Genomic DNA, 9,707 nt, shown 5'->3' on the forward strand with positions numbered 1-9,707 from the left:
TTTTGTGACTTTAGGCACCTTACCCTATTACTTTAGCTTCATTTGTAAAATAAAAAAGATTACACTAGATCATCTCTACTGTCTCTTTTGTTTGTTTATTTTTTTGGCAAGGTAATTAGGGTTAAATGACTTGCCCGGGGTCACACATCTAGTAAGTGTCAACTATCTGAGGCTGGTGCTCTATCCACTGTACCACCTTGCTGCCCCCTATTGTCTCTTTAAACTTTAAATTTATAATGCTCTGATCCTAGGAGTACATGATCTCTAAGATCCATTCCAATTCAAAATTCCTATGACCCTTTAGCTAAAATGTTGGGACCGGAATGGACCTGAAAATTATTCAGAATTCTAGAACTTCTCATGACATTTTGTATCTTCTTCACCTAAGAAGGAGGAGAATCAAGCTGCAAGATCCCAGAATGGTTAATCGATTTAGACCTAAAATGGTATAATCAATCACAGTAAATGGCCTCTTGGAATACTTACTTCCATGTGTACAGAAAAATATCCAATCTTCTAAAGCACAAATACTTGTATGTGTTGTAGTTGATGTCAATATATTTTGTAATATCCCATATAATTAATAAGCTATAACCTTAAATTCATTGTTTCTCATTCTTGAGTCACTCTTTCTTTAATTTGTTGTTGAAAAGTGATGGATTCAAATGGAATTTTTATAGTAAAGCCTCAGGTCATAAAATGCTTCATTTACATATCACATAGAAAAGTTTGGTTTTTTGTTTTTGTTTTTCAAATTGTAACTGAAGTTATTATGACATTATTTTCTGGTTCAATAGAAGCCAAACACTGCATTGATTAGCATGATGGGGAATTGATTAGATTTTATTTTACATTGATGAGTAAAAATAGTTGCAAGATGCTATGCTGACTCAATTTATGAAATGGTAAAGAGGACTTTAGCTCTTTATTTATCTATCTGTTACTGCTTTATTTTGCCTTATGACTTGGGATACCAAAAAGACCAAGATTCAAGGACTTACAAAAAGTTGTTACTCAGGAAGCTAGCGGAAGCATGAGTTTTATAGCTATCAGGTGCAGAAAGCAGGCAAAAATGAAAGCAACGTACACAGATCCTATGTGGCAATCAAGATTCTGCTATGTAGGGCCAGTGTCCCTCCCTGAGGTGGCACAGGTGCAGTGGTAAAATATCAATGGTCACACATGTCCAGAGTGGGATTCTTTAACTTAAAGGTGAGCTTGATTGGGATAGACAATCAGCACAAGATTTGAGAGAGGGCATTCTACATTTTTTTAGCAGGCATAGTTCAATTTATTTGTTTATAAAAAACATCTATGTGTTTGCCACAGCAGCTGCCTGGGTCCTATGGACAGACACTCGAGTGTGAGTCTTCACAAGATGGTCGGTGAATTCCTGATAGGGAGACTTAGTGAACACAGGCTCTTTCCACAGGTCTGGGGTTAGACAGCTGTACATTTTGGAGATGGCATCAAAGGTAGCTTTAGCAAAGTTGGCCAGAATGGCAGTACAGCCTCTTGCAGAAGTATAGCAGTCATCAATTCCAGCCATCATCAGGAGCTTCTTAGGCACAGGAGTGGAGACAATGCCAGTACCATTAGGAGCAGGGATCAGGTGCACCAGAACTGATCCACATCATCCAGTGAACTTGCAGGGCACTGTGTGAGGCTTGCCAATATTGTTCCTCCAGTAGCCACATCTCACAGGAACAATGGACAGCTTGGCCAGAATGATAGCACCACGAATAGCTGTGGCCACTTCCTTGGAACACTTGACACCCAGACCAACATGGCCATTGTAGTCACCAATGGCCACAAAAACCTTGAAACTAGTACGTTGTCCAGCTCTAGTTTGTTTCTGAACAGGCGTGATCTTCAGAACCTCATCTTTCAGTGAAGATACCAGGAAGAAATCTATGATCTCAGACTCCTAGATAGGGAGCGAGAAAAGACAGATCTCTTCCAAAGACTTGATCTTCATGTCCTTGACTAGGGGGCCCAGCTTAGTGACAGGAACCCACTCCTTGTCTTCGGCCTTTCCTCCCCAGGCTCCAGGCCCTGGTCTCGACCTCGGCCCCCACTGCTGAAGCCAACATGGAAGCCACCCTGACCTCCAACTCCGAGGTTCCTGGGGCCTCCCACACTTCCTGCAGCACTGGCGTCATCCGCCATTTGGTGTTCACTAGAAGTAGAAGGAGAGGGCATTCTTAATCAGACCAAAAAGGGGTCGGGAAATTCCCCAGTGTGCTTGTCTGTACCAGTGTTGCGTTTAAAAAGTTTGAGAGACATAATTTTTCAGTAATCAATCAATTTATTAATAATGCTAGTATTTTGATAAAATAGGTCAGTGGTACTCTCAAATGTCAAAGCTACAGGCTCACAGCATATATGCCCTTGCAAAAGAGGCATTCCTGAGGGTGGCAATCAACTTTGATTAGTTAACAATTAATGCAAAAATGACTATTACAATGAGAGGCTGGGTCTATTCTAATGAACATAGATTATGTCATTTGCTTCTAAATTACCCCTAGTCTTGGGCAATCTAAACAAAGAATCTATTCCCCACCCAAGCCTGAGTAAAAGACAATAAGCTCAGAGTTTCACCTTAGATTAGATTCACCTGATCTAGTTTGGTAGCTAGCAATACCCAGAAAGAGAAAAATGTTAATCCTGTCTTCCAGGATTGGGTCTCCCCAATTTTAATAACTGGATTATTACAAAAAAGAAATAGTCTTTTTTCTTCTCCCCAGACTCTGGGTAAAGGAATTTCCTAGTTGAGATGATAAATTGCGTGAGGGTTGGAGATGGTAATTAGGGGATCCTGGAGTAGGTATGAGTGTACATAGTTACTGCAGTTGATTGAAAGTCTTGTCCAATTAGTAATCAAAATTATTTACAAGCTTAGAATGACTAAAGTCAATGGAAAGATAAAAGCTATCTAATATTGCTTACATTTTCAAGTTCATTAAGACTACTCAGCCTAAGTGACTCCATACTGGAGCCCTATCATTATAATTATAGCATCAAACAATATATTTCAAAAGTTACTACTATCACAATTAGTTGAGGAGTGTTAAAATTTATTTCCTATTCTACAGAAAATCCAGTGTGATTTTCACCATATTTTAAGACACTGAAACAAATGTCAATCGGTCATTATACATTTATCACATGTTTACAATGAGCCAGGCACTGTGCTAAAACACTGATGATACCAAAAAACCAAAAAAAACATAAAACCACACCCATGATAGATAGCCACTGGGAAGGGTAGAGCCAAGATGGCAGAGTAAAAGCAGGGACATACGGGGGCAGAGCCAAGATGGCCGCATGAAGGCAGCGTCTTACTGGAGCTCTCTCACAAGGTCTGTCAGATCCCCATAAAAAAGTGAATTTGAGCAGACTTGAGAGAGTCAGAAACCGCGAGCAGTCTGCGTGGGGCAAATTTCCGAGCCGGGAGAGTCTGAAAGGCTGGAGGCACGAACCTGTAGGCTCCGAGAGTGCTCGGTGCGGAGCTGCTCCAGACCAAGGCAGAAGCGGCTGGCCGGGAAATCCACGTGGGAGACGGGCTGGGAGAAAGCTGGGCGCCCGAAACCGGTGGAGATCCCCAGGACTCCCAACACAGGATGGCAGTCTGTGGGAGCGACGAGAGGCAGGGCAACACCACCCATGAAACACCATCTCCAGAAGTTTGCAGCCCAAACGTATTAAACGCAGCTTCTTGAACTTCTGGGAGTTCTTAATGTCCAGGTAAACAGCTCTAATCCCTCCCCTCACCACCCAGAGAATCCCTCGGGAAAAAAAAAAAAGAACGCTGGAACTGAGCAGAAAGTAGTGGGGCTTCAGTGATCAAATAGCAGAAGTTCATTAGTCCCATAGGGGCAGAGTCGGCAGGGGTCAATGCCAGGAGCCCAGACGTAACCTTGCTCCCACAGGGGGAGTGCCAGACATCAGTTCAAACAACAAAAGCTGAGACCATTGCTGAAAAGCAAGTGCTGGAGAGCACCTGTGGGAGTGAGACGCCAGGGAGCCAGACCCCTCCCCCGTACCTCAGGAAACTGAAGGTTATAAATCTAGACTCACAACCCCCAGAATAAGAAAGCTGGGACAGAAAGCCCTGAGGCCCACAGATAGAAATTCATTGTAAAGCCAGCAAAAGGCAAACCAACATGAAGAAGAACACAAAAAAACCAAGGACAATAGATTCTTTTTATGGAGACAGGCAGGATCAAAATACAAATATGGAAGAATAAAGTAATGATACAGTAGATACATCAGATACCTCAAAAGGTAATATGAACTGGTCTCCAGCCCAAAAAGCACTGCTGGAAGAGCTAAAGGAGGATTTTAAAAACCAAATTAGGGAGCTAAAAGAAAATATGGAAAAAAAGATTGGCGAAATGGCTACGGAGATTCAGAATCTAGAGAGAGAAAATCACACCCTAAGAGGCAAAATCAACCAATTGGAAAAGGAGACTCAAAAGCAAAATGTAAACACTAACTCATTAAAAAATAGACTTGAGCAAGTGGAAGCTAATGAATCTATGAGGCACCAAGAAGTAATAAAACAAAACATAAAGAATGAAAAAATAGAAAAAAAATGTGAAATATCTGATTGGGAAAACAACTGACCTGGAAAATAGATCCAGGACAGACAATTTAAGAGTTGTTGGTCTACCGGAAATCCACGATGAAAAAAAGAGCCTTGACAGTATCTTTGAAGAAATTATCAAAGACAATTGCCCAGAGGTCCTAGAACCAGAAGGCAAAATAGTCATTGAAAGAATTCACCGATCACCCCCTGAAAGAGATCCCAAACTGAAAACACCAAGAAATATTATAGCCAAATTTCAGAGTTATAAACTCAAGGAGAAAATACTGCAAGCAGCCAAAAAGAAGCAATTCAAATATCGTGGAACTACAGTCAGGATCACGCAGGATCTCTCAGCTTCCACATTAAAAGACAGGAGAAATTGGAATATGATATTCCGAAGGGCAAAGGAGCTGGGACTACAACCAAGGATCAACTACCCAGCAAAACTAAGCATAATTTTCCAGGCAAGGCAATGGACATTCAATGAAATAAGGGAATTCCAGACCTTCCTGATGAAAAGGCCAGAACTCAATGGAAAATTTGATCTCCAAATACAAAACTCAAGAGAGACATAAAAAGGTAACCAGGGGGAAAAACCCCACAAAACTTATTAACCAATAAGGGTAGGTTGTTTACATCTTTATGTGGGATTATATCATCTGATGTATGTTTCATATATATACACACACACACACACACACACACACACACACACACACATATATAAGTCATTCTTGTGAATGGTACAGCTATTATGACAATTGAAAGGGATATACATAGGTTGTGAATGCCTGTATAAATTAACTGATGTAAAGATATAAAATATAAGTAAGAGATATAAAGGGAGGGCTATGAGGGAAGTGGTAAGGAGGTAGTAGAAAACGGTAAATTACACCAAATGAAGTGGCACAAAAACATATTATAGTAGAGGGAAAGAAGGGAGGGAGAAGAGCAGTATTTGAGCTTTACTGGCATCTAATCTAGTTCAAGAAGGGAATAACATACTCTGATAAGTTTAGAAATCTAACTTGTCCTACGGGAAGTGGGAGGGTAAGGGGGGAAAAAGGGAGGGGGGTGGTCAGAAGGGGGAGGAGAAGTAGCAAGTGGGTAACGGTAAGATAAGGGAGGGGAATAAAGGGGGGGGTAACTGAGGAAAGCGGCAGTCAAAAGCAAAACTTTGTTGAGGAGGAGAAGGGGAAAGGGAGAAATAAAAGCATAAACAGGGGGAATTAGGATGGAGAAAAAGGCACAGATAGAAATCATAACCCTGAACGTTCAGGGGATGAACATTCTCACAAAACAGAAGCAGATAGCAGAATGCATTAAAAATCATAATCCTACAATATGCTGTTTACAAGAAACGCATTTGAAACAGGGGGATACGCAAAAGATAGAGGTAAAAGGCTGGAGTAAAATACATTGTGCCTCAGCTAAAGTAAAAAAAGCAGGTGTAGCAATCCTAATCTCAGACAAAGCAAAAGTAAAGATAGATTCAATTAAAAGAGATAAGGAAGGACATTATATCCTGCAAAAAGGCACCATAAACAATGAAGCAATATCATTGCTTAACATATATGCACCAAGTAGTAAGGCGTACAAATTCTTAGAGGAGAGGTTAAGGGAGTTACAGGAAGAATTAGACAAAAGCAGGGACATACTGGAACTCAATCAACATGGAGCTGTAAGACTCTGCTTCCAGTATGGAGGGCAGTCTGTCCCAAACTTCAGGGCTTCTGTGCAGCTGTTTTCAGAGATACTTCTACGGACCTGTAAAACTTCAGTTCTTCCAAGGTGATTGTAACAACAATGCTGCTTGAAGCTGCTGTAGAAGTATAAGGCCAATAACACCAACACACAGGAGGGCTGCTGGCACAGGCTCTTTGGTCTGCTTTTCTAAGGAAAGCAACTTTAAGGGGTTTACAATCTCACTTTAATTAAACATAAAACTCTTAGTTCAGGGGAAAAGGTCAGCACCCTGCAGTTCAGAGAAAACACAAACAGAAATTACCAGCTGAAATGATATAAACACAAATCAGCAGACAGGGCTTCTAACTGTCTGTTTACAGCAATATATACATAGTTATGAGAGAGAGAAGCAACAGCATCTGGGTTTTCAAAGCTGAGGGCTCCCTAAAGGCTACCCAGAGTCTCTTCTGGCCAAATCACATGAACACTCTTCCAATGAGTGAGTCCCCAAAGCAAAATGCTAACCTCAGAGTATATATACCCTTTTTCAGGGTCAGTCCACAAAGTGTGTCGCAACCATGTGACTCAGACTCATGTGACTTAGGCTTTCTTGTGACTTAAGCAGGTCATCAAAGACTAGTGATTCAATCCAAGACTCTTGATTCAAATAAAGGCAAGGCTTAATCAAAGGCAATTTATTGTCTTAGTGCTGAGAAGCACTCCAAAAAAATAGCAAAAATTCCCACTTTGGTCACCATTAGAGTGGTATGATCAAAGCAGAGGTGTTTACTCCTTTCCTGAACTGTGCTGTGGTCTGTGAGTGACCACAAACACTCCTTTCTGCCCTGGAACTGTGAAGAAGATTCCATCTCCACCACAGCCACAAGCCCTGCCACAGCAGCACTCCTCCTCACCATAGGACTACCACCCACAACTGTGACCCAGGTCCAAGCAGGGCAAAGTAAGAGAATCCTGCCTCAGCACCAGCAAAGAGATCCCTGAAATTTCCCTGAAGTTTGGGACACCTTACACACTGGAAGCACAGCCTTACCTTAACAAAAAAGTGAGTAAACCAAGTATTTGGCTGGGGAAATGAGTAAACAGCATAAAAGACTCAGACTACAGAATCTAAATTTTGTGACAAAGAAGATCAAAAAACAACCAGAAAACAATAAAGTTAAAGCTTCTACATCCAAAGCTTTCAAGAAAAATATGAATTGGTCTGAGGCAATGGAAGAGCTCAGAAAGGATTTTGAAAATCAAATAAGAGAGGTAGAGGAAAAATTGAGAATGGAAATGAGAATGATGCAAGAAAATCATGAAAAATGAGTCAACAGCTTGCTAAAGGAACCCCAAAAAATACTGAAGAAAATAATGCCTTAAAAATAGACTAACTCAAATGGCAAAAGGGCTCCAAAAAGCCAATGAGGAGAAGAATGTCTTAAAAAGCAAGCTTGGCCAAATGGAAACGGAGGTTCAAAAGTTCACTTAAGAAAATAATTCCTTAAAAATTAGAATGGAGCAAATTGCAGCTAATGACTTTATGAGAAATCAAGAAATTATAAAACATAAAAACCAAAAGAATGAAAAAATAGAGGGCAATGTGAAATATCTCATTGGAAAAAACACTGACTTGGAAAATAGATCCAGGAGACATAATTTAAAAATTATTGGATTACGTATAAGCCATGATCCAAAAAAGAGACTAGACATCATCTTTCAAGAAATTATCAAGGAAAACTGCCCTGATATTCTAGAATCAGAAGGTAAAACAGAAATGGAAAATTCCAGAGTTCCCAGGTCAAGGAGAAAATATTACAAGCATTCAAAAAGAAATAATTCAGATATCATGGAACTACAATCAGGATAACAAAGATCTAGGAACTTCTGCATTAAGGAATCAGAGGGCTTCTTATGTGATATTCTGGAGGTCAGAGGAGCTAGGAATAAAACCAACAATTGCCTATTCAGCCAAACTGAGTATAATACTTGAGGAAAAAAAAATGGATATTCAATGAAATAGAGGACTTTCAAGCATTCTTGATGAAAAGACCAGAGCTGAATAGAAAATCTGACTTTCAAATACAAGAATCAAGACAAGTATGCAAAAGTAAACAAGAAAGATAAGCCATTAAGGGACCTATTAAAATTGAACTGTTTACATTTCTACATGGAAAGCTGATATTTGTAACTCATGAGACCTTTCTCTTTATTAGGGTAGTTGGAGGGTATACATACATACATATATATGTGTGTGTGTATATATATATATACACACACACACACACACACACACACACACACACACACACACACACATATATACATACAAATATGTGTGTATGTATACATGTGTATATGCACACACAAATATATTATATATATATATATATATAATGAGTTGAACATGTAGGGATGATATCTAAAATATAAAATTAAAGGGAAAGAGAAGAATATATTGGGAGGAGAAAGGGAAAGATAGAATGGGGTAAATTATCTCACATAAAAGTGGCAAGAAAAAGCTTTTACAATGAAGGGAAAGAGTGCGGAGGTGAGATGGAATGAATGAATGTTACTATCATCAGATTTGGCTTAAGGAGGGAATAACATTACACACTCAATTGGGTATCTTACCCTACAGGAAAGTAGGGTGGAAAGGGGTAAGAGAGGTGAGATGATAGAAGGGAGGCTTGATTGGGGGAGGGGGTAGTCAGAAGCAAACACTTTTGAAAAGGGATAGGGTCAAAAGAGAGAATAGAATAAATTGGGGATGGGATAGGACAGATGGAAATATAATCTTTCACAACATTACTATTATGGAAGTGTTTTGCATAACTACACATGTATAACCTGTATTGACTTATTTGCCTTCTCAGTGAGGGTGGGTGGGGAGAGAACGGAGAGAATTTGTGACTCAAAGTTTTAAAAACAAATGTTAAACGTTGTTTTTACATGCAGCTTCGAAATAAGATATACAGACAATGAGGTATAGAAATCTATCTTGCCCTAAAAGAAAGTAGGAGGGAAGGGGACAAGAGAGGGGAGGTGATAGAAGGGAGGGCATACTGGGGGAAGGGGTAATCTGAATACATGTCATCTTGGAGAAAATTTAGGACTCAAAATCTTGTGGAAATTAATGTTGAAAACTAAAAATTAATTAATTAATTGAAAAAAAGATAGCCACTGACCTCAAGAGGATCACATTCTAATAGGGGAAGATAGCATATAAAAAAGGAGTTGAAAAGGAGGAGAGTACCCAAAAGCTGGACATGATAAAATTCTGCAGCCAGGTGGTAAATTATACAGTGTCTGCCCTGGGATTCCTTTTTAATTAGAAGTTCTGGTAGGTGCTCTCCTATGTCTACCTCTACTCTTTCCACTCAGATGGAGGAAGAAGCAGAAGGATATGGAGAAGGCATGAGTTTCAAAG

At 39.8% G+C, this 9,707-nt stretch overlaps 1 pseudogene; it reads right to left on the reverse strand.

The window, feature by feature from the left end:
* Positions 1-1,312: 1,312 nt before the first annotated feature.
* On the reverse strand, positions 1,313-2,169 carry LOC118856988 (annotated as a pseudogene).
* Between the last annotated feature and the right edge of the window lie 7,538 nt (positions 2,170-9,707).

Source organism: Trichosurus vulpecula, chromosome 1, assembly GCF_011100635.1.
Source record: "Trichosurus vulpecula isolate mTriVul1 chromosome 1, mTriVul1.pri, whole genome shotgun sequence".
Taxonomy (NCBI): Eukaryota; Metazoa; Chordata; class Mammalia; order Diprotodontia; family Phalangeridae; genus Trichosurus; species Trichosurus vulpecula.